Source organism: Gossypium hirsutum, chromosome D11 (genome assembly GCF_007990345.1).
Source record: "Gossypium hirsutum isolate 1008001.06 chromosome D11, Gossypium_hirsutum_v2.1, whole genome shotgun sequence".
NCBI lineage: Eukaryota > Viridiplantae > Streptophyta > Magnoliopsida > Malvales > Malvaceae > Gossypium > Gossypium hirsutum.
In genome coordinates this window covers 37,138,243-37,163,409 of record NC_053447.1, presented here as the reverse complement: position 1 = coordinate 37,163,409, position 25,167 = coordinate 37,138,243, and the positions used below count along the sequence as shown (strand labels likewise).

At 34.6% G+C, this 25,167-nt stretch overlaps 1 non-coding gene across 1 annotated transcript; it reads right to left on the bottom strand.

Moving 5' to 3' along the window:
- Positions 1-1,593: 1,593 nt before the first annotated feature.
- LOC121223977 (small nucleolar RNA R71) lies at positions 1,594-1,700 on the bottom strand. Its single transcript, XR_005921441.1, has one exon. It is a non-coding gene; the product is annotated as a small nucleolar RNA R71 (small nucleolar RNA).
- Positions 1,701-25,167: the final 23,467 nt, after the last annotated feature.

The window sequence follows — 25,167 nt, the reverse complement described above, 5'->3', positions numbered from 1 at the left end:
GACGTGAGGAACAAGAAGAGAAATTAATCATGGATTCGTATACAATCGAAAGATAAAAGAGAAGCTGAAGTGTGGAATTAACTTCCTCCAGTTCTGCCATTATTTTTCTAGATTGAATTTTCTATGATTCGAAATTACTTGAGAAATGTGGATGGATGATTTTATTTTAATGTTTACTTTTCCACTCATGAACTAAATCTTTTTTGGTTGGAGTTTTTTGGGTGAATGTTTTATCATCTTTAAAGCCTAGGATTTGAGATTGTTTATATCACTGTTACATTTGATTCATGCTTATTTTAAATACATGCATGCAAGCTCTAGACATAGTTGAATGTATGTTGTGTTTTTAGGTGTTTTTAATTCTAAAAAGGTTAAGAATACTGGATATTGAATAATTTGATGTGAGAGAATACTCAATAGACTATTTGTAGCACACTAGACATAGATGTTACAAATTGTATAGAGAGGACGTGTATTGCAATTATTAATCCCAAGTTTTGTAGACGTACATGAACTTATATTTTTAGCTTAAGATCCAGCTATCGAAAAAGGTAGGTCACAGTAGCAAATCTCTGTGCAATAGATTAGACAATATTTTGCCATGGCATTATCTTGATACAAAAATTTCTCATGAATAATTCCAACCCTATTCGTTCAACAACAGAAATACTATTGATATTCTTTGTCAATCGCCACATCATTTTACTTGCAATATCAATTCGTTGTTCTTTATCAATTAATATCATTAATTCATTATTTTAGTTTCTTATTCAATATGAGTTTATTTCCTAATATTTTTATTATAATTAATAGTATTATAATAACATACTCAATTTCATACCAATTTTTGATCCCTGTGGAGGCAATGCTTACATGTCACTTTATTACTTGAATGACGTGTACACTTGCACAATTACATTAGTTATTTTACACGCAACAAGTTTTTGGCACCATTTCTAGGGATCGGTTCCATTGGTGAAAAGTTGACTTGTTATTATTATTTTTATTCTTGTTTTTATTTGATTTTTTAGGTTTGTATTACTGCATGAGAAGAAGTATTCAATATGATATAGAAAATTGTTTTGATCCTAAAATTGAAAGGAAATTAAGGCGAAAAAGAAAAGAGTTAAGAGAAAATGAGAGTATTAGAAATGATCCAAACAAAGAAGATTAGGTACTTCAGAATGAAAGAAATGCTGATATTTCTCGTATTCCAGATGACAGAGACAGACCCATAAGACATCATGTAGTGCCTATTTTGGATGATCTAAACCCAGGTATTGTTAGGCCACATATTCAAGCTCAACAGTTTGAATTAAAACCAATAATGTTTCAGATGTTGCAGACAGTAAGGTAGTTTAGTGGTCTACCTACTGAAGGTCTCAAATTGCACATAAGACTTTTTCTTGAAGTTTATGATTAATTCAGGCAACAGGGTGTTCCTGAAGATGCCTTTAGATTAAAATTTTTTCGTTATTCATTGCAAGATAGTGCCAAATCATGTTTGAATGCGTTACCATTAGGTATAGTGGCATCTTGGAATAAACTGTGTCAGAGATTTCTGTTTAGGTATAATCCTCCCAACATGATGCCAAGCTGAGGAACTACAGTACATCGTTCAAGCCATTGAAAGATGAGACATTATATGAAGCTTGTGAATGTTTCAAGGAACTAATTAGAAAATGCCCGATGCATAGTTTCAGCATTGGGCACAGATGGAAATGTTCTACAATAGATTAAATGCTCACATGTGAATGGTGCTGGATGCGTCTGCTAATGGAACATTACTCAACAAATCCTACAATAAAGTATTCTAAATTCTTGAAAGAATAACAAATATTGATTATCAATACCCCACTACCAAAGTTGGTACTCGTAGAAAAGTTGTTAGAGCAATGGAACTTGGTGCAATCACATTATTAACAACACAGGTATCATCTTTAACAAATATGATTGAAACTCTCAAAAGACCCTCTGCAGTGTAGGACATGAAAGTTGCAGAACTAGCATGCGCATACTGTGGAGAAGATCATGTTTTTTATAAACACCCATTCAATCCTGACTCTACATATTACATGGGGAATTTTAATCGTAGCAACAACAATCCCTACTCAAGCACCTACAATATAGGGTGGAAACAACATCCAAATTTCAATTGGAGTAATCAGGTAATGGGAAATTCCAGTAATGATAATCGGCAGAATGTTGTTCGTGTACCCCCTGGATACAGTCAATAAATGCCATGGAAAAATGGGAAACAAAATTTTTCATCTTCAACATCCACTATGGAAGCCCTATTAAAGAAGTGTATCACCAAGAATGATGCAATTATTCAGAGATAGGTAGCTTCCTTAAGAGCTCTGGAAAATCAAGTGGGACAAATTGTCACAACATTAAGTCCCAAACAACGATGAGCATTTCCTAGGGACACAGAATGTTCTCTATCACAAGGAAAGGAACAATGTAAGGCTATAACACTCTAGAGTGGCACTCAACTGCCAGGAGTTGTGACTGATGCCTTTACTGAGGTGGAAGGTTCAAAAATTCCTGAAAGCACAACTTTCGTGTCAGTGGTGGAACAAACAAAACAACATGGGTGTAAACAGAAGCATATAGAAGGAAATTTATCTTGCAAAGCCAATACCAATGCCTTGGCAAAGCAACTTCAACAATTCAAAGGAAGGCCACCGCTACCTTTTCTACAACATTTTCAAAAGTCAAAACAAGATGCTCAATTCAAGAAATTTCTAGAGGTCTTAAAGCAATTAGACATTAACATACCTTTGGTGGAAGAATTAGAACAAATGCCTAACTATGTGAAATTCATAAAAGATATTCTATCCAGGAAGAGAACGTTAGGGGAGTTCGAAATCGTTGCATTTACTGAAGGGTGCACAACAATGCTGAAGAACAGACTGCCACCAAAATTAAAAGATCTAGGGAGTTTCACTATACCCTGCTCGATTGGAAACCAATATGTAGGTAAAGCATTATGTGATTTAAGTGCAAGTATCAATCTAATGCCTATGTTTGTTTTTAGGAAACTTGGGATATGAAAGGCAAGACCTACAACAGTCACACAATAACTAGCTGATAGGTCATATGTCCATCCAAAAGGTAAAATTGAATATGTACTGGTAAGAATTGACAAGTTCATATTTCCAACAGATTTTACTATTCTTGAATATGAAGTAGATAAAGAGGTACCTACAATACTTGGACGGCCTTTCTTGGCAATTGATAGAACATTGATTGATGTAAAGAAAGGTAAGTTAACCATGAGAATTAATTATCAGCGATTGACATTTAATGTGTTTGATAATTTAAAGTGTGCAAATCTAGATGAAGAATGCCATATTTTTTAATTTGTTGATGTTGTAATTCAGGAAGAATTTGCAAGACATATGCACCACAATTCTGATGTAGACTCTATTGAATTAACTGAAATGGAATTAATTGAATAATCTGGAGAACTGATTGAAATTAAGCAACCTAGAAATGGAATTAGGAGGACTTTTGAATCATTAAACTTAACAAATCGATCTTTCAACCCTCCTTACTCGTCAATAGAATATCCACCTGGGATTAAAGCCATTACCAGTGCATCTGAAGTATGCTTATTTAGGAGATAATGATACACTAGCTATAGTTATCTCTATCGAGCTTACAACAGACCAGGAGATGTAATTACTGGAGGTCTTAAAAAATCCAAGAAAGCTTTAGGATGGTCAATTGCGGATATCAAAGGAATTAGCCCAACAATTTGCTTGCACAAAATAATACTTGAAGATTACCATGACAAATCTATTGAATAGCAAAGGAGACTGAATCCTATCATGAAGGAAGTAGTAAAGAAGAAAATTATCAAATGGTTGGATACTAGAATTCTATACCCGATTTCTGATAGTTCTTGGGTGAGCCCAGACTTGTAACTATTAATATTTGGTAGAAACACCTCTTGATTTTTAATTTAGAAAATATACTAAAAGTTTGTAAAAGTTACGATTTAGCCCCTAATAATAAAACTTGAATTAGACAGTAAATGAAATCAAATTAAGAAAAAATTTTAAGGCTTGTATAATTTGACTAAAAGAACTAAACTTTAAACATAAATCCACCTATACATGTTAATATTGTCATTTTCCATACATACTGACCTAGCTCAAATATGAACTAAAACATGTCACAAGTATCCATTTCCAAACAATCATTAATATGCCAAGATATTCATATCAACAAGTACTTTAAAGAACAAAAATCACATAATTTGATAAGGCATCAAGGTGTACCAAACCAACATAGCTTTCCAAAGCTTATACATACTAAAATACCATTAACACATGCATGATAATACAATTGCAAATCACCCTATACATGCAATTATAACATTGACCAAATTACTCAATATCTACTAAATTGCCCACTGGATAGTGTGATAGATCTCTGACGAACTTCCAACTGATTGAGCTTCCGATAATCTATAAAGTAAAGGAAAATAACTACGTAAGTAATGATTGCTTACTAAGCTCGTAAAAACTTTAAACATAATATTCCATTTCAATATTGAACTTTATAGAATAAATATAAACCTATACCAATGCCATAAGATTCATAAAACTACATAACCATCAACTCACAAATGGGTAAGTCTCTCAAAATAGGATTTCATAAGTTGTATTACATAATCATCAACCTTTTCATAAGACTATGAACCATTACATTTACTTACTTAGCATTCCACTCTAATTGCTTAGCATAAGTCTAAACAACATTATCAATTCACGAGTTAGTGTACTTAACCATGATTAGTGTACTAATCCACGACATAGGTAAATTCGTCCATAACATAAGTAGATTTCTCACATATAAGTACATCATTTAATTTATCAATCTATTTTTACATATAACATCATGTTACATATATGATCATCCATAATATGTGAAATTTACCATATATCAACGTAACATTTAATTCATTAAAATTACCTTATCATCATATTATATCCAATTATGAACTTACCGTTTCATTCCCTTATCTTACCCGTTTCATTTGCATAGTACAAAGCATAAGCATAAACATTAACCATAACCACAAGCTTGACACAAGCTTAAACATCATCACCATTACACAAGTTAGTGCATTTATACAGTACTATTTTGGGTACAATCACATGACAAGCCAATTTATGAGAAAATACATCATTTGATTCATACAACCTTTTCATGAGCATAAGCATATTTCTATTGAACTTTACCATTTCAATCCTTTTCATTATTAATACATGATATAGTTCATTTGAACACTTATCGTGCCATTCCTTTTCATTAATGCATGATATAGTTTATATAAGTGAAATCAGGGGTACCAATGTACAAACAGGGGCACATAAGTGTAATTAGGGGTACCGAAGTACAAACCGAGGCACGTAAGTGCAATCAGGGGTACCAAAGTACAAACAAAGGCACATAAGTGCAATCACGGGTATCGAAGTACAAACAGGGGCACATAAGTGCAATCAGTGTACCAAAGTATAAACAGGGGCACATAAGTGCAATCATTAAGTAATTAACTATAAACATTTAATTAAAGAACTATATTATAAAAATGCAAGTAGTAATTTATTTATGTATTGAAACACTACGAACTTACATGGCTAAATTGCAACAATGACTAAGTACTAGGGCTATTTGGTAATTTTCTCTTCTCTCTCGATTTTCCACTCGAACTTGATCTAAATTAATAATTTCATTCAATTCATTAATTTAGATAGTAAAACCAATTCATTTTATTCATTTTATTCATTTTATTCAATTTATTCTTTTTTTCATTTTTACAAAATTACCCTCAACTTTTCATTTTTATTCAATTTATTCCCTATGCTCTAATCATGCAAATAAACCAAATTTATTGAAAATTCATACTAGCTGAATGTTAATAGCATCCATTATAGCCCATATTTTTAAGAATTTCACCCCAAGTCCTTGTATTTTTACTATTTCAATAAATTAATCCCTAATCATTAAATTCATCAAAATCAGTTAGCAAATTACTTATAAATAAAAATAATACTTCAAATTCATCATTTAACATCTAAAATCAGAAAGATTCATCAATGGCAACAATCAAAATCTTTAACAATTTCAAATATGAAGGTACGGGCTAGCTAAACCTAGTTGAAACGATCTCCAAAACATAAAATTTATAATAAAACCCGATAAATAAATCACTTACATGCATCCATTTTTATTTGGCCGAACCTCAAGCTATTTTAATGGAGGTTATTCACTTCAACATTTCGGTGCTAAAGAATAATGAAGATGATGTCTTTTGATTTTATTTTTTAAACTTATTTATTATTAAATCAATTTTATATTAAAATAGTTTTTCAACTAACTCAACATACTACCGTCCACTCTACACTAAAAAGGTCTAATTACCTTTTAAATCCTCCAACAATATTTAATTATGCATTTTAACTAATAATAATCAGTAGCGATTAACTTTAACGTCTTTTACGATTTAGTCTCTTTTCATTAATTAACCACCCAAACGTTAAAATTTCTTAACGAAACTTTAATATAACCTTAATAACACTCCGTAAATATTTATAAAAATATTTACAGCTTGGTTTATAGAAACGAGGTCCTGATGCATCATTTTCTAAAACTACTTACTTTAGGGTCATACCACTTGAACCTAATTAATCATTCATATAACATAAATTACCATATCAAAAACCTTTTTAAAACCATATTTGACTCGTAATATTAAATAATAATATTTACAAACTTACTCGTTAGATTTGTGGCCCTGAAACCACTATAAAACGGGCTGTTACAACTTGGATGCAGCATATAGATGACTCTCTCGGAATCAATTTTTAATAAAATACATTTTAAACTATTTGGTTTTGTTTTTTTTCTTGGACTTTGAACTTTGGACTATTTTTGGGTTATTTGCACTTTTGATATAATAACTTCTTTGCATGCATAATCGATGAACTTATAAATGTTTTAATTATTGTTTGTAGAACTTAAATGGTTTTATCTAATCTTAAATAAGTTTTAAACTTAAAAGTTTTCTATGTTTTGTTCAAAAAAAGTCTACTACAGATGATTTACATTTAGATCATATATAAGCAACGTTCAACATTGATGTTGCAAATTTCCTATTTAAATGCTTTAAGATGATAATTTGATTTATTTAGTGAATCTTTCCAAAATAAACATGTTTTACTAAATATGTTACAACAATATAAAATTATTTGGAAAAATATTTCTAGGTTTTCATAGAAACGATATAAACTTAATTGTTTTTAATAAGAAATTTTTTTTCAATGAAATTAATGTGGCTTTCAAAATTTGGCCATAATGTCTAGGCCTGATTTGGGGGGTTACATGGTGAGCTAACTAGCTTAATGTGAGTCTAAGAATAAGAACATTCAAACATTCATTCAAACATCAATCAGTAAATTAATACAACATACCACATAGCATAAAACATTATCTTTCGAGTATGCCATGGACATAATGTAATGCATAAAGAATCCTACCCAATCATCCACTACACACCACGAGTTCCCTAGAACTTGTCTGCCAAAAATCCAAATATTTTGAGCTATACTCGGTGTGGTTAAACCACTATTATACGTAATGTAATTATACAACCATTTAACATAAATGCAATATAATCGTCATTCTTCTGACTACCTTAGTGCCATGCAATGAAAACAAATATGCGGACCGTCATTACTCCATAAAACTCTTTTTTTTTCCACATAATCCCACCCCATGCACATGCGATATGTCATACAAATTTAAATCAATATCATGTTTCTATTACATTCCAATTTCAATAGCATGTTTTACATGTTTTCATAATAGCATTCACTTCCGTTCGATAAAAACACTTATGAATTACTCAGTTTCACCATCAATACTGTGACATTCCAACATGTCATAATTTCATTATCATTCATAAGTAATTTTCTAGTGCATGTGTAGCAGTCTTTCATTCAGTATATGTCACAACATTTTACCAAAACATACATTTCATTTTCATTCTAATACATGCTACAAATACAACCAACACACATTATATCACAAAAAAATTCAAATTAATTTATACTGATACCAAACATTTGATCACTCATACAATCTTGCAAGCATGCCATTCAACTAGGGCTCGAAACATACCTGATTCAGCCACCTTAAAATCACTTACTTAGCCATTCAAATAATCCCGAACAATAAGCATTATCATGGTTTTAAACATTAAAAATATTATTAAAGCATTCAAGTTTACAGGTTAGACCCCACGCCTTATTTTCGCACTACTACAACACTACTTGTGAAACCTACGATTTCTCCTTAAGACCTTAAATTGTACCTAAATTAAAATAAAATTTTTATCAAGTTAGGGTGGTGTAAAAATAGGCTTATAACACCCCCTTAATGTTTCAATCAAATCATCATTACCATAAAAAATTTAAGATCTAGATCGACTAGGCTACTTACATTGATTTGGAGCGAATGTGCACACGAACGACTAACGGCTTCACTGTTGATCCTGGGTGTTTATGTCAACACCTAATTCCAAAAAATACTAAATATTAAGTAGCCAATCAACCATTTAAAACCTTAATTTCATCAACTGACTTATTCCTTAACAAACGAGTTGGAACCACACATTAACCCATAACTAATCGTACTTACACTTCTCGATTTGTTATATCTGAGTTGTTTAACGATCAAGATCCAATTTTTCCTAAGTTACACATGAAAATAATCTTATTAGGAAGGGATTTAAGAGATCCAAATCGTGCTTGAAATAACTGGCAAAAATAATACAAACAAGAACCCCTTTTTGTGGAATTTTGGAACGGCACACCCTTTACCATTGATGGCAATTTGGGACTATTTTGGGGCTTAATAAAAATGGGTTTGGGGGCTGGAAATTCATCATATAAATCATTTAAAACCTTTAAAATTCATGATCTAAAAATTTGGTCTTTTCTGGAAAAATCTAATAAGAAAAACGAAAAAGAAAGACACTTACTCTAGCAAGATTGTTGGAACAACAATAGAGGTCTCTGTGGCAGCAATGGAGATCAAGTTTTGAGTAATAAAATATAAATTTTATGGCTGGAAAAATAAGAGAAAATTGGTAGCAAGGGAGATGAGGAGAATGGTACAAAAACCCGCCATTAACGGAAGAAATATGGGAGGTGGAGCTAGGTGCTTTGGGCGGTAGCACTCTAGTGAATAAGAAGAAAATTTGATGGGAGGAAGAAGGGGAGAAGAGGGTGGGGTGACTAGCGCTGAAAAAAAAGAAATAATAAAGGTTAAAATTAAAAGGAAAATTAGGGGAAATGGAAAAATTAAGCAAAATTAAGTTATTTTGCAAGGGAAGAGATTTGAACTTGAGACCTTAATTTAATTGCATTGCTTCCTCATTTTTCTTTTAACCATTGGGCTATTTGCCCATTTTTCAAATAATTCCACATTATTTTAAGCTAAAATTTGAGATGTTACATGATAAGCCTCATCTCTCAGTAGCAATACAATACCCTTTAATTTTTGCTTGGGGGTTAAAGTCTAGATCATCCAAAATTCTCTCCGTAGCCTCCAACCAGTATTCAGCTATAGTAGGGGTCGTCCAAACAATGCCCCTAAATAACTCAAATCCATTTGAACGAAACCTTTCAATTATAGTCCCACATTTACTTGCTCTAGATTGAGCTCCAGCCACTCGCTGTAGCATCCTAAGCATGGCATGCGATACAACATTGCAAGTAGGCTCATGATGGCTATCATCAGTCCTAGGTGCGTGTTCTACATGCTTAGCCACTGGCTCGGGAGTGCACACTTGAGACACAGACAAATGAACTTGGGTCCCTTGACTTTACTAACTACGAGCTTTTATACCTTGGGTTTATACTCCACGAGTGTTCATTTTGCTATCGTATTTACCAAGTTTTATGAAATTATCTGACAATTTAGAAATGAGTTTTCTTTATCATTCTTGAATGTTTTCAGCCTAATATTTTAGTTAATGTTTCACTATCTACAGTTTCATAGTCTATAGTGTCAGTATAGAAAAAGTACTTATCTTGGACCAGCTTTGGAACATCAATTTTCTTTTTTTGGAGAAAACATAATTTTTTTTAAAATTGGTTTTATCCATGGAATGATCTTCCCAAAATACCCTTTGTTGAAATATGCATAGAAACATTTAAGAAAAACCACTATCTAAGTTTTGAACCGGGTTTTGATACCACTAAATGTAACCTCTTAAACTTGGCCTAGACGTTATGGCCTAATCTCAAACAATGTAATAATTTGCTTGAGAAAATTTAAAAGATTCTCTTTAATCTTCTTTGAAATGACAATATAAAAAATTGAATATCTTTGAGAAGTCCAAGTTTGATAATTTTGAAGAAAACATCTTGAATTAAAAATGTCGCAGCAAAATTTGACAAAAACATATTTTTGCTTAAAAATCATTGCTTTATATATTCCATAAAATATTACTTGATTGAATAAAAAGACTTAAATCTCGTAAGAATGTACTATTGAAATTATAGTAGAATTATTGTGTCGAAATCATCTTTGTGTTGAAAAATCAGTTTTCATTCTGATTCGATAAATCATTTTTAAAGATTGTTTTAAAACTAAATCATTGAAAGTTAATCAAAAATCCCAAATCAATGTCCCATGCAATAGTCCGAAAATAATAATTAAATAGTCAGAATAGCAAAATAATAAAGTAAAAATGTTTATTCAAAATTGTCCGAGTACTCATCCATCAGCTGAGTCCATGTCTAAACCTCAAGGGTTATCTGAAATGTCAAAAAATTAAAGGGGTGAGTGGAACGACCAAAATGTGCAAGTGTACACAATCGTAATAAGTAGTAAAGTGACGAGTATGTCGAGTTATCGTACCCACAGGGAATTTACAATCAAGTTTTTATGAAATGTATACTTAACCAATTTTGGTAGAGGGAGAATATAATGATTTATTAGAGGTGATCTAAAAACTAAAAAATAACTAAGTATTTAATTAGAAGAAAAAGTAAAATTCAAATGCACGGTTTCTAAATAAGGTTTTAATCAATATGAAATGAGTGTGTTAGATTAATTTTATTCCATGACTTAGCATTATTAAAGCCATGTTTATGTTGTTATGAGTAATTTCATGGCAACTTGGTCTTTTGTTAACTAATGCAAATACATACTTACTAAATCAATTAATCTCTTAAACATGAATCAGAAATTAGGACAAAAGAGGCTCTTTGATGGCCCTCTTGGAAATAAAACTTCAACGCCACAGTTTCTCCAAGTCTTCTCTTTTTGGACAGCACATCCTTCATAAATTTCACGTAATTTGGCATTTTCTCAAGGACTTCCACCAATGAAATATTGATATGAAGCTGCTTGAGTACATCTAAAAACTTTTTGAATTGGACTTCCTACTTTTTTTTTCAAGTTTTTAAGGGTAGGGTGGTAAAGGATTCTTACCTTGTAAAAGGCAATTCTTCTATTACATTTTTCCTGCATCTGATAAAGATGTTAGTTTATCCGGATTGACCAGTTTCAGAGTTACCTCGTCGAAGTTTACAGATTCTGGTTTCTATAAAATTGGAGTTTCAACAGTTGCTTCAACCTCTTCTTTTTCTTGAGATTCAGTGGACTCGTCTTCAACCTCAACAACATTGGGCTCTAATGTTCTTCCACCCCCCAGTGTGACTGCTTTCCAATGTTTCTTATAAAAATTCCTTGTATTTTCCGTGTCACTAAGCAAAAATCCTTGGGGTCTACTTTGAAGTTCGTGGGCTAATTACCCCATCTGGTTCTCCAAATTCCTTAATGTTGCATCATTCTTCACCATGTATGCTTTCAATATGTTCTCTAGATTATGAGAAGACTCGAATGTAATGCGAGATTCTGTGATGAAGGCTTTGTTGTGCTACTATTTCAGGCCTTCAAATTCTAGATTAAGCTCATGAAAATGTGGCACGTCATACTGTCTCAAAGCTCAATCCTAGTCATCAACAAAAAGGATAGGATTTTGAGCATAATTTGCTTTATTTCCTAGATTTTGGTTTTCAAGGTCCATCTGTACAATTTGTCTTTGAGTTGCTTGTCATCTTCTTTGTCTAAAAGTTTTTTCAACTTTAGGGTCTACCAGGAGTAAGTCGATAATTTGACCAATACTCATAAACACCAAAAACAATTACAAAAAATAATGGAATTAAAATTAAATAGAAAAAATAGGCCAAAATGCAAAATTAACAATTTCACAAATAATGTCTTTTAAAACAGTCTCTGGCAACGGCGTAAAAAACATGGAAGGACAGAAATGTGCAAGTGTACACAATCATAACAAGAAATAAAGTGACAAGTATGTTGAGTTATCGTACCAATAGGGACTGTACAATCAAATATTTATGAAATGTAAACTTAAGCAATTTTGGTAGAGGGAAAATATAATGATTTGTAAGAGGTGATCTAAAAACTAAAAATTAACTAAGTATTTAATTAAAAGAAACAGTAAAATTCCAGTGCACAGTTTGTAAATAAGGTTTTAATCAATATGACATAAATATGTTAGATTAATTTTATTCATTATCTTAGCATTATTAAAGCTATGTTTATATTGTTACGAATAATTTCGTGGCAACTTCGTCTTTTGTTAACTAATGCACATAAATACATACTAAATCAATTAATCTCTTAAACATATTTCTATGTGAGTTCAAACAAATAATTAATTTTCATAAGCAAGTATGAGATAAAGTGAGATAATCATATATTCCTATATTCAAACAATATAATCACAATAATCTTACAAGTTATGCAATGCTAAATTATTGTTTAATACCATCGCTAATTTAACTCTCAGCTACCTTAAAAGATTAAACGTATACCAATTAAATCTTGTATTAATTAATTATAATTTCAATCCAATTAATAATTAATTCTTTCATTACCTTACAATTAAAATGTCAGCGTAACATAGGCATGATTTTATTTAATTGAACAAACTACCAAGGCCTATAACAACACAAACATGATTTTAACAAATTAAGTGGACAGAATGCAATTAATCTAACACAGATGAAAATTAGGTCATTTTAATTATTTTAAAAACATCAACACAACAAGTATTCATCTTCATGATAACAACATAAACTAGAAAACAAATCCCGGTGATGTTCCGGAGATAGACTAGTGTGCTTCTCCTCTTCTCTACTGATCTATCAATCCAAGGCTATTTTGCAAATATTATAATCAGATCAATTAGCTTATTTGTGCAGAAATTGGGTCGACATTAGGCTACTCTCTTGGGCTCGTCCATCTTCCCTCTTTAATTGCTCAATTCAGGTACTTTTTGTCCACTTCAAGTTGTCAAATTTTTCTCGATAAAAATTCATTGGGACCAATTGATTCAAATAATTCCGAGAGCTTGAATTTGGGTCATCCATGGCTGTTAATTCATCATCTTGAGATCCCAATGTGCATGGTACTTGAATCATTCAAGGTGACTTTCGAGCTAATTTTTCACAGTTTGTGCAAAATTTCCCAAAATTAGCCAAATTATGCAAATTCAGTATAAAAAGAACTAAAATTTGAAATGAAGTATAGTTTAATCTGAATTTAATTATTTTATAATAAAAGCATAAAAGTTTATAGAAATTACTTAGAATTTACATGAATTTACATGAATTCATGTTCAGAAGGTACTGAAAAAGTATATATATTTTAGTGTTTCCATTGAGCTAATTAAGCCCAATGTGATATCTAACTGAAACAAAAGCAAAATTTAAGGCATACATTTCTTGAACATAGTAGAATTTATATATCAATACAATTTCATAGATAGTTGTATGCATGAGGATGTTAATGGAGAGCTTCTCAAAAATTCGTGCAAGGTTTTACAGAAAAAAAATTCCTACCCAACTCTATTGCACACCATAAAAGAGTTCCTCAGAACTCGTCCATCCAATAACAAACCACAATGTGAACAAACCTCCAAATATTGCAGACAAGTTGCCAGATATAGGTATAAGTGGACAAGCCACCAAAAATTGCAGTTAAACTACCAGATAAATGTGGTTAAACCACTAGATTGTGCAGATCATTAAATTGTTAGAATCTTCTTCCAATCAATATTGTCCCAAACCCATGCATGTGATATGGCATACAATACAAAAGTTCTAAGTAGTCATGCTTAACATGGGAATCGGATTTTAATTATTGAAAGTGATACAGTGGGCATGCTTAACATGCAAATCATAATCTTGTTAACAGAAACAATGGCACGATATATTTTTCATGCTTATCAAATAATACCATTGAATAATATCATGAGTGTTAGAATATAACATAATTTCACATTTATGAGTAAATCACACAAACACATTCACGTAATCATAGATAAATCAGTTCAGAACCACTTACTTGCGTATCATCCTTTCAAAGGATCTATTGTAACACCCCAAACCCAGCCTAGGAGCTATGGTCGAATCTAGAGGTGTCACATTGAGGTGTTTAGCATAAAACTTGTTGTTGTTGAAATCTTTAAAAATCAATTAATCATTTTGTTATTAAACGGTGATTCCAAAACGAGTTGTTTATTTCCAAGCGTGCATAATTAAAAACCAATAACTTTTAAAACTTTATAAAATTTCCAAAATCTCATTCATTGCGAAAATGTGGTGTCTTTGAAAATGGCTACTTTTTGAAAAACTGTCTTATTCTACAACTATCAGTTTATATCAAACTAAATAAATAAAAACCCCAATTTAAAGTTTATAACTTTAAAGACGCCTTTTTACATAAAAATACCCAAAATTAGTTATTTATAAATCAAAATCTAAAAACGAAAGCTGATACGGTTATGTAGCCACCTCTGAGTCCCTCGCAGCTCCGAACCGTCTAACGCTAAGGATTACCTAAAAGGTTAAATATGGGGTGAGTTTACGAAAACTCAGTGAGTAATCCCCTTATTAAAAAAACAGTCAATAAACAGAAACAACACAGTTTAGGCCTAAGCCATTTTAACAATAATAGTACAGTGTGGGTCTTAGCCCAATATAGTAATGGTGACGATTGGGCCTTAGCCCCCATCAGCCTCGATTGGGCCTGAGCCCAAATCAAATGGTACATATCACATATATCTGGGCCTAAGCCCATCTCAATATCAGAAATAGTATATGCAATTTATAAATACCCATACCAACCCCGCACTCCGTCTCCTACCCAACCTTACACTCCTATGGGGATTATATTGACCCACCCATCCCTACACTCCTCATGTAGCACCGGTTGCGGCACTAACCAGTATCGTAGAAAAGTTGCCAGTAACCAGAATGGCTAAGAGCCGTAAACAGGATAGCTATAAGCAATAAACAGAATGGCTACAAGCCATAAGTACAGTAATATGATTGGCACAAAGCCATCATTACTAGTATTATGATCGGCACACAACCATCAATAATAGTAGTATGATCGGTACAAAGCCATCAATAGTAGTAATATGATCAGCACACAACCATCAGTAATGGTAATATGATCGGCACACAGTTATCAGTAATGGTAATATGATCGGCACAAAGCCATCAATAGCATCGCAGCAAAGCTGCCAACAACAGTATGACAACAAAGCTACCAGTAACAGTATATGTGGCCAAGCGACCAGTAACAGTGATTGTGGCAGAGCCACTAGTATAGTACTTCCTCCATAACAGAATACCCACCCCATACAGTATGTCGTGTATACAGAATACTGTGCACAGAATCGGTCATACAAATCAGAGACAAATCAATCATTTAAATCACAGACAAATTAGTCATTTAAATCACAGACAAATCAGTCATTTACATCTCGGACAAGTCATTCATTTACATCATAGGAAAATTAATCATTTAATCCCGAAAGGTAAAATAGTCATTTTACCCTACAGGGGCATTACGATCATTTTACCCTACAAGGGCATTACAATCATTTTACCCTTTGAGGGTATTTTAATAATTTTACCCTTCGAGGGTATTCTAGTAATTTTACAATCTTTTCGAAGGCCTATAGTCACCTCGAGCGACACAGATAACCTAAATGGTCAAAACGGTGCAAATGGGCCCAAGGTCCATATTCGGCCCAAGTGGGCCCACATGCTCGTGTCGCCCAATTAGCCCAAATTTAGTCACGACTATGCAAACTACATAGCCTGGTCCAGTATTTTCCACCAATCGTGGATTTTATTCGTGTGGGGCTCACAAGCCCATTGAGCCCACAAGGCCCATTTTGGCCCACGTGGCCTATTACGGCCTAAGCCTATGGAAATGCTCATGGAGGCCCCTATAGTCTATCGCCCAAAATTTGTAGCTTTGGCTTTCCTCACGAGCGATCGCACGCTCGTATGGTCCCAAACGTCGTATTTTGACTTTTGTCATTTTATAATTACAGTGGAGAGTTTACACACTTGATGCGATTTGCAGATTCCCTTCGATCCGAACACACTCTTATTCCGAAAATCAATGATCATCGTACCCTTGGTTCGTAGGCAATGTACCAGCCAACCTCGATGACCACCAGTAAGAAATGGAAGAAATGCAAGTTGGAGAAAGCGACGACTACCTTGAAGGCCTCGCTGATTTCGTCCCATTCAGAGCAAGGAGCAAATGAGATAAATATATATAACTCTCCACAACAACAACTTCCCCAAATCACAATATTCTCTCCTAAATATCTCCCCTTATCACTCACCGATTTCTCCTCTACTCCCTCTATGACCAGTTCAAACTTCTTCCGGCACTATTTCACTCCAACTCTGCCACTTACACAGCTCAAGCAGCAAAATAAATACCCTATTCCTCAACCTAAGACTTGAACCTCAAACTTCACAGTTACACAACACACCACCTTGCCACTAGACCACAAGCTCTTTTGTGTCACATTTTCTCTTCAATTAACTAAAAGGTCTAAAGGCCAAAGTCCAGGTTCCTTTAAAAGAAAAACCAAAATAAATTGCAAGAGCGAAGACTTGAACCCAGGCTCCCTTGCAACCATAATGACGCCACAACCACTAGACCACATGCTTCCTTATGACATTTTTTTCATACAATAATTTAAAAGGCCTAAATCTAAGCATCCAGGGTTTTGTCCACTTAAAACAAAAAATTTTGCTAAGGCCCAAGTTTGAACCCAGGACTTTTCTAACTCCTCTTAGGACCCTTAACCACTAAAGCAAACATAATTTTGTAAAAAGTTTCCAAACCGTTAATCATAATTTTGTAAAAAGTTTCCAAACCGTTAACTTGCTCAAGGCCCAATACTTCTAGGCCCAAATTCTGAGGCGTTAAAATTCTACCTCCTTAAAGAAATTTCATCCTCGAAATTCCTAACTAACAAGATAGTCGTACCACACGGACTTCACCACTACGCTCTCGCTGTGCACTCTGATTTCAAAACATTCCTACAGCCTCTTAAAGTACATTTGCGCATATCTCTTGTACCCATTGTCTATTCACATTTAAACAGCACTAATGGTTTTATGCAGATCGAAGTTTCACTATAGTTCCAGTCCCCTATAGTTTCAGTTTGCTCTATCTAGAGTGATATAGTCTAATCTCTAAATTAGTCATAGTACTTCCTAACTTACCACATTTCAATTTCTAACCAGACAAAAGTATTCAGAAAACTTACGGATTCAGTGCCGGAGACTCGGTGTGCCACACTTCACATATTCAAACACAACCTTTTGAAATCCAAAAATTTGAAAACCCATTCCACAGCCGAGTTTTGCAACCTGGCTCTGATACAACTAAATGTAACACCCCAAACCTGGCCTAAGAGTTATGGTCGAATTTGGCTGTGTCATATTAAGGTGTTTAGCGTAAAACTTGTTGTTGTTGAAATCTTTAAAAATCAATTAATCATTATGTTATTAAACGGTGATTCCAAAATGGGTTGTTCATTTCCAAGCGTGCATCATTAAAAACTATTCACTTTTAATAAGTTATAAATTTTCCAAAATCTCATTTATTACGAAAACATGGTGTCTTTAAAAACGATTACTTTTTGAAAACCCGTCTTATTCTAAAACTATCAGTTTATATCAAACTAAATAAATAAAAAGCCCAACTTAGAGTTTATAATTTTAAAGAGGCATTTTTACATAAAAATACCCAAATTCAGTTACTTATAAATCAAAAGTTAAAAACGAAAGCTGATGCAATTGTGTGGCCACCTCCGAGTCCCTCGTAGCTCTGAACCGTCTAATGCTAATGATTACCTAAAAGGTGAAAAATGGGGTGAGTTTATGAAAGCTCAGTGTATAATCGCTTTATTAAAGAAACAGTTTGTAAACAGAAACAACACAGTCTAGGCCTGAGCCCTTTAACAGTAACAGTACAGTGTGGGTCTTAGTCGAATACAGTTATAGTGACGATTGGGCCTTAGCCCCCATCAGCTTCGGTTGGGGTTAAGCCCAAATCAAATGGCACATATCACATGTATATGGGCCTAAGCCCATATCAATATCAGAATCAGTATATGCAATGCATAAATACCTATACCAACCCCGCACTCCGTCTCCTATCCAACCCTACACTCTTGTGGGGATTAAATCGACCCACCCATCCATACACTCCTTATGTAGCACTGGTTGCAGTACAAACCAGTATCGCAGCAAAGTTGCCAGTAACTAGAATGGATAAGAGTCGTAAACAGGATAGTTATAAGCTATAAACAAAATGGCTACAAGCCATAAGTACAGTAATATGATTGGCACAAAGCCATCAGTAGTAGTAATATGATCGGCACATAGCCATCAGCAATAGTAGTATGATCGGCACAAAGCCATTAGTAGTAGTAATATGATTGGCACACAGCCATCAGTAATGGTAATATGATCGACATACAGCCATCTCTAATGGTAATATGATCGGCACAAAGCCATCAATAGCATCGCAGGAAAGTTGCCAGCAATAGTATCGCAGTAAAGCTGCCAGTAACAGTATATGTGGCCAGGCCACCAGCAACAGTGATTGTGGCAGAGCCATAGTACAGTCCTTCCTCCATAACAGAATCTCTAGCCCATGCAATATTCGTGTAAGCAGAATGCCATGCACGAAATCAGTCATACAAATCACAGACAAATCAGTCATTTAAATCACAGACAAATCAGTCATATAAATCATAGACAAATCAGTCATTTAAATCACAGACAAATTAGTCATTTACAAGTTAGACAAATCATTCATTTACATCACAGGCAAATCAATCATTTAACCTCGAGGGGTAAAATAGTCATTTTACCCTACAAGGGCATTACGGTCATTTTACCTTTTGAGGGTATTTTGGTAATTTTACCCTTCGAGGGTATTCTAGCAATTTTACAACCTTTTTGAAGGCCTACAGTCACCTCGAGCGACACAGATACCCTAAATGGTCATAACGGTGTAAATGGACCCAAGGCCCATATTCGACCCAAGTGGGCCCACATGCTCGTGTGACCCAATTAGCCCAAATTTAGTCACAACTATGCGAACTACATAGCTCGGTCCACTATTTTCCACCAATCATGGATTTTATCCGTGTAGGGCCACAAGCCCATTGAGACCACAAGACCCATTCCGGCCCACGTGGCCCATTACGACTTAAGCCCATGAAAATGCTCATGGAGGCCTCTATAGTCTATCGCCCATGATTCACAGGTTTGACTTTCCACACAAGCGATCGCACGCTCGTGTGGTCCCAAACACCGTATTTTGGCTTTTGCCGTTCTACAGTTACAGTGGAGAGTTTACACACCTGATGCGATTTGAAGATTCCCTTCGATCCGAACACTCTTATTCCGCAAATCAATGATCATCGCACCCTTGGTTCCCATGGCATTGTGCCAATCAACCTCGACCACCACTAGTACAGACTAGAAGCAATTCAGGTTAGAGAAAGCTACGAATACCTTGAAAGCCTCGTCGATCACGCCCAATTCAGAACAAGGAACAAATGAGATGTGATATATATAACTCTCCACAACAACCTCCCCAAATTTCAATATTCTCTCCTCAAATCTCTCCCCTTATCACTCCACTGATTTGTTCTCAACTCCCTCTATGACCAGTTCAAACTTCCTTCGGCAGTATTTCACTCCAACTCTGGCACCTATACGGCTCAAGCAACAAAATAAATACCCCATTGCACAACCCATGACTTGAACCTCAGATCTCACAGTTACACAACACACCACCTTGCCACTTGACCACAAGCTCTTTTGTGTCACATTTTCTCTTCAATTAACTAAAAGTTCTAAAGGCCAAAGTCCAGGTTCCTTTAAAAGAAAAACAAAAATAAATTAAAAAAGCCATGACTTGAACCCAGGCTCCCTTGCAACCTTAATGACACCACAACCACTAGATCACATGCGTCCTTATGACATTTTTTTAACACAATAATTAAAAGGCCTACATCTAAGTATCCAGGGTTTTATCCACTTAAAACAGAAATTTTTTCTAAAGCCCAGGTTTGAACCCTAGACTTTTCCAACTCCTCTCAGTACCCTTAACCACTAAAGCAGGCATACTTTTGTACACAATTTCCAAACTGTTCCCTTGCTCAAGGCCCAATACTTTTAGGCTCAAAATTCGGGGCATTACAATTCTACCCACTTAAAGAAATTTCATCCTCGAAATTTCCAACTAACAAGATAGTCGTACCACATAGACTTCACCACTACGCTCCCGCTTTGCAGTCTAATTTCAAAACATTCCTACAACCTCTTAAAGCACGTTCGCGCATATCTGTTGTGCCCATTGTCTATTTGTATTTAAATAGCACTAACAGTTTTATGCATATTGAAGTTTCACTACAGTTCAAGTCCCCTATAGTTGCAGTTTGCTCTATCTAGAGTGATATAGTCTAATCTCTAAAGTAGTCACAGTTGTGACAGCCCAAAATTGACCCTAGTCGGGAAGTGGTTTCGGGACCGCTAAACTGAGTCACCGAAATGTTTGAATGTGATATTTATTGTGTAGAATATGTAATTATGAATGTGTGAAAATTTCAAGCTTCGATTTAGTCGATTGCATGTGAATTTAGTCAATAGGACTTATGTGAGAAAATTTTGAAATGTGATAGGTCAAAGCATAAGGGCCTATTAGTGCATGTTGAAAAAGGGGGGACTTGCATGTCAATTTCCCCCTATTAGTAGTGGCCGGCCATGACAAGCATGGTAGACCAAGTGCGATGGGCAAGACATGTCATAGACATGTTGGGTTGGTGCATCATTGGTGGAAAAAAATAAAATAATGAGCATGGAAATTAAATAATGAAAGGGAATATGATGAAAACAAAAAAAGTGTATGGTTGTTTCTCCCCCCCCCCATTTTGCCAAAACTAGAAAGAAAAACAAAAAAAAAAGTGCTCATCCTTTGGTTCATCCTTGGCCAAAAATTTTAAGGAGGAAGGAAGAAGAAAGGTTGAAGAGGTTCGGCCATGCATGTAGCTAGGCTAAGGTATGTTTGATGATGTTCCATAAGATGCATGCATGTTTTAGTTGTTAGCTTGAGTTCTACCTAGCCCATGGTCTAAATCTTGCTATGTGATGGAAATGACACTCGGCCATGGATGCATCATTCTTGGTTGATGTTTGATGTTGTGGTGATGAGGCATGAAGATGAGTTAAGATTCGGCCTAGGTGGATTTAGTGTTAATGCCATTGCATGCTAAATATGAAGCTTGTTAATGATGCATGTGATGGTGGATTGATGATTCTTGAATCTCCTTTTAGCATTTTTGAGTGAGCACATATGTGCATTGGTTGCTAGATGGGGAAGAATCGGCTAGCAAGTTGTGTGCTAAGGCCGAATATAACTTTTGTATGTTAATGAGCAATGCATGTGTTAAATTGATGGAAAGGGAGAGGATGCTTTACTAGTGTATATATGTGTGTATTAGCCAAGTTTTGAACTTGAAACAAGATGATATTTATAATCAATACAAGTAACCATACTTGTAGGAAGTATTAAGTATATAATCGGCCCCAACATAGACATGCATATTCGGCCATAGGAAGAAGATTTGGTGTTGCATGTATTCGGTTGGAGGCAAGCATATTGATGCTTTTGTCTTGGCTTAGAAAATTCGGCCAAGGGGGAAAATTAGCTAAAATGTTGAGTTTGATTCATGATTCCGTACATATGTGACTTTAATGTCTAATGTATAAATATGGGCTAAGTGCCTTGTGTTCCTCCTTTCGATGCTCAAATGATTAAATCAATTTATTTGTTTAATTAAGCTCAAGAGCAAAGGGGAACTAAATCCGATAAAGGGAAGGAAAAAGTGGTCGAATAGCCATCGGAATCGTTCGACAACATCCGAGGTAAGTTCTTGAGTAAGAGAGCTTAAATTAAGATTTGATTAGATCATGTTTTAAGCAAATCAAAATCATGCTCTTTGTGTGTGGCTATTGAGCCGAAATTACAAGAATGATAAGTGTCTTGTGTTTGAGTTTTGCTAACGAAAATGAAATATGAATGTGCCATGATTTATTGTTAAATGTGCATGGTTATTTGAATGATGTCCGGGCTAAGTCCCGAAGGCTTTGTGCTAAGTGACCATATCCGGACTAAGATCCGAAGGCATTTGTGCGAGATACTAATTCCGGGCTAAGCCCGAAGGCATTTGTGCGAGTTACTAAATCCGGGTTAAGTCCCGAAGGCATTTGTGCGAGTTACTATAACCGGGCTATGTCCCGAAGGCATTTGAACGAGGAGCTATATCCGGTTAAATTCCGAAGGTACGTGATTTGGGAATGAATGATCTTGCTGTAAAAATTTCAGTTAATACTCTAGAAACATCCCAACATTGAGGTATGTTTCGTATGTGCTTGAATTTAGTTGAGCCCTTACAAATAAGTATTCGCTCAGTTGATAAACGAGCTACCGGCCTTTGGCTAAGTTGATCTTTTGTGTATGTACATAAGGGTTGGTAATGTGAAGCAAGTATGATATCGAAAATTTGTGCATATGAAATTATCCGTTTAGCTATATGAATGCTATACTTTTGTTGTGCTGGAATTCCTTGCTCAAAACTTACTAAGCATAAATTGCTTACTCCGTTTCATTGCTCCTCTGTTTTATAGATTTAGTTCTCCAGCTATCGGACTCGGGATCTTGAAGTCAAAGTCGCCCACACTATCAAAGCCCCCCTTTTGGTACAATTTTGGTTGAACTTCGAAATGGCATGTATAGGACTACCCGTTTGTTGTGGGTCGTGGACCCTTTGGACTTGTATAATTTTGGATAGCCATGCGAAAATGGCTTATATGTGTTTGAGTATAATGTTATAATCATTTGGTGTGGATATGCTTGACAAGGATTGGCCATGGGAATGGTTAATCACTATCATAAATTGTGCTATTTATGCAAAAAGGGCTAGTTGAATCATGGAAACCTTGAAATAGGTAAAGTCTACCTTAAAGGCAGATGCTGACAGCAGCAGTGATGTAGATTTGGAAAATCACTAAAAATAGTAGGAATGGAATTAAATAGTGAATAAAATATGTAAACGAACCTTGATGAATCTATTTTCATAGGAAAGTAACGAAACAATCATACGGACAGTATGTTAAGAGATATTCAGGTTCTTGTGAGACAGGGCCAGAACGGTTTCTGGATTTCCTGTTCCGACTTTGGAAATTCATTACAAATTAACCAGAGACAATTAGGAGTCAATCCATATATTTATAGATTCCTCTTTGAGTCTAGTTTCTATAGAAACAAACGGCATCAGTATTGAAGCCCTGTACAGGGAGATATCCAAGTCGTAATGCGCAAAGGTTAGTGTAGTCAATCCCTGTAACATGGGAGACTTTGACTAATAAACTGTACTAATTGGACCAATAAAAAATTCTAGAAAAAATATGTAGATGGGCATATGAGTATAATTTCAAGGAAAATTTACGGAACTGGATTCCGAGTTTCTGAACTCAAGATATGATTTTTAAGGTGACAGTGACGCAGTTAGCCAACTGCCTGGAAATTTTTAAAATGGATTGTGCAAAGAAGTGAGATAAGTCTGCAAACCCCCTCGTGTCCGACTCCGGTGACGGACTCGGGTACGGGGTGTTACAACAGTACTTCCTAACTTACCACATTTGAATCTCTAACCAAACAAAAGTATTCAGAAAACTTACGGATTTGGTGCCGGAGACTCGGTGTGCCACACTTTTCAAAAGAAGTATCTCAAAACACTTCACATTTTCAAACACAACCTTTTGAAATAAAAAAATTTGAAACCCCATTCCACAGCCGAGTTTTGCAACCTGGCTCTGATACCACTCAATGTAACACCCCAAACCTGGCCTAGGAGTTATGGTCGAATTTAGCGGTGTCACATTGAGGTGTTTAGCATAAAACTTGTTGTTGTTGAAATCTTTAAAAATCAATTAATCATTTGGTTATTAAATGGTGATTCCAAAACGGGTTGTTCATTTCCAAGCGTGCATCATTAAAAACTAATCACTTTTAAAACGTTATAAATTTTCCAAAATCTCATTTATTGTGAAACCGTGGTGTCTTTGAAAAGGGTTACTTTTTGAAAATCCGTCTTATTCTACAACTATCAGTTTATATCAAACTAAATAAGTAAAAACCCCAATTTAAAGTTTATAACTTTAAAGAGGCATTTTTACATAAAAATACCCAAATTTAGTTTCTTATAAATCAAAAGCTAAAAGCGAAATATCAAACTAAATAAGTAAAAACCCCAATTTAAAGTTTATAACTTTAAAGAGGCATTTTTACATAAAAATACCCAAATTTAGTTTCTTATAAATCAAAAGCTAAAAGCGAAAGCTGATGCAGTTGTATAGCCACCTCCAAGTCCCACGCATCTCCGAACCGTCTAACACTGGGGATTACCTGAAAGGTTAAAAATGGGGTGAGTTTACAAAAACTCAATGTGTAATCCCCTTATTAAAGAAATAGTCAGTAAAAAAACAACACAGTCTAGGCCTGAGCCCTTTAACAGTAACAGTACAGTGTGGGTCTTAACCCAATATAGTAACAGTAACGATTGGGCCTTAGCCCCCGTCAGCCTCGGTTGGGCTTGAGCCCAAATCAAATGGCACATATCACATATATATAGGCCTAAGCCCATCT